This window comes from Atta colombica, unplaced genomic scaffold (genome assembly GCF_001594045.1).
Source record: "Atta colombica isolate Treedump-2 unplaced genomic scaffold, Acol1.0 scaffold254, whole genome shotgun sequence".
Taxonomy (NCBI): Eukaryota; Metazoa; Arthropoda; class Insecta; order Hymenoptera; family Formicidae; genus Atta; species Atta colombica.
Genome location: NW_017259353.1, coordinates 2,535,754 through 2,537,843, shown reverse-complemented (window position 1 = coordinate 2,537,843; position 2,090 = coordinate 2,535,754).

Below are 2,090 nucleotides of genomic sequence, written 5' to 3'. Positions count from 1 at the left end.
GGGGGAGGGGGGGGGGGGAGGGCCTTCTCGATAAAAATAATTGTCGATGTTTGTACTTAGTTCGAGAATCGATTTGAGACGTATGGTATAGATCAAGTATTTTATTGCGCACGTGTATGTAATAATGTATGAAAGTGACAGAAAATGAGCCGCAACGTGGCGAACAAATCTATCAACAGTTTCGATAAGCCGCGATACTTATATCACATTCATCAACACATTCCCATAATCATACTCATTGTTGTTTGCGCAATTGCCATTCTGCTGAGAACGATTGTTCGTGATTGTAAAAAGAGTCCTTTCCGCACAGTTCACGCGCTGTATATCTTCCAAGTGCTGCCGTTTATTCACTATATAGTTCTGTCTGGGTGGTCCAGATCAATCATGCGACGAATAGGAAATTTCAGATCCTTTCATCGATTTATCGAAGCGAGATTTATCAATCTTCCAGATCGCTGAGCGTGTGTATGAAATGCTTCTCGAATCAGGACTGGAAATAAATTGAATATCTTAAGAAAAATTTATGATAAAGAATTTTATGATAAATCATCAGAATAGAAAAATTATACAATGTGTTTCACAATTCTCTCCGCAGTCCGAACAAATATATATTCTTACAACAGTTGTATTTTTTGTAGTTGTGCATGGGAAAACCGATTTTTGCTGAAGTAAAAATTTAGGTAGATACAGAGCTGAAAATAATTTTGTATCATCAAACAATGAGCAAAAATTTTTGACGTTTTAACTTAAGCGTCCTACCTAATCATTTTGTATAATCCAATAAAATTACATTCAGATCTGTATCTAATTCAATATTTAGATCCTTTAGCAAAGTTCTTTCTTTACAATATAACAATAATAATAATAATAATAATAATAATAATAAAAATAATAATAATAATGAAATCTAGTTGCGTTAAATCAAAGTTAATTCACATTGCTTTGCAATTCGCACGGCGTTCAACGTGTTAATCGCGTCTTCCGGTTATGACAGAGCTCGCCTTTAGTATCTCATGAAGGCTAATCGACACGCGTTGACTCACGTCAGCGTGAATACGCGCGGATTATCCGGCAGGTTATCCAATTTCTTCACACAATAAAGAATCGAGAAACCGTTCCGTGTCGCGACCGCGCGTGAGAGTATCTTTTGCCATTGCGTGTTGCGTTCATTCATACATTCACGTGGCGTGGAACGCCAACACAAAGCTCTTTTAGCGGGACAAACAACATATGGCGAGCAAACACGCGCGATGGAAACGCGACGTTCAATTCATTTCGCCCGGGCTAAACGGGCTACCTGCACTGCGTATTAAATCCCACGCGCCTTTAACATACGCGCCGCCAATTCAATCGGTGGCTCCAATCGAGCTTTTTGTTCGGCCAACTCGCCCATATGCCCGAGATCGGTGCCGCGATCTCGCTTGCCCTTCTGACATTGTCGCATTGGTAATATATAGGTCGACTTGCGAGTCAAACATGCGTTTAATCGACGAGTTTCAAGAGTAAAATTCATCAATACGTGTGAGCAACATATGTTTTATTTAATTATTTCATAATATTATTTAATTTTTAAAGGACGAAGTTTATTTCTTAAATTTTACAACTTTTTCCTAAGTAACTTGTTATATACTTTGTTATTTTTTATTGTATTCCTTACCTCAAAATATATATATATATATATATATATACTTTTCAGTGCCATTATAATGGCTTTCCTGTAAAAGTTAACGCAATAACAGTATAGCTTATTAAAGTGAAAGCAGAGTTAAATCTTCTTCCATCGTTCCTTTAATATAGTAATCTGGATATTTAAAGAAGATTAACGGTGAATACAGTCATAATGATGGGATAGCAAGCTCGCGCTGTACTCGCAGTTATTCAAATCTAAACGATTTACACTTGTGGTCTCGTTGTGTAGTTAGTCGCCATTATGACTATAATTATGTATGACGGCCCATTGAACAACGTCCTTTCGCCCGGCACGACAGGTGCATGCGCCATTTTCGAGTACCGGCCCTTGCAGACCGCACTATGTATACACACTCACGCAGAAATTCTCGCGCAAGCAAGAAAGTGTGGAAGCAAACGCT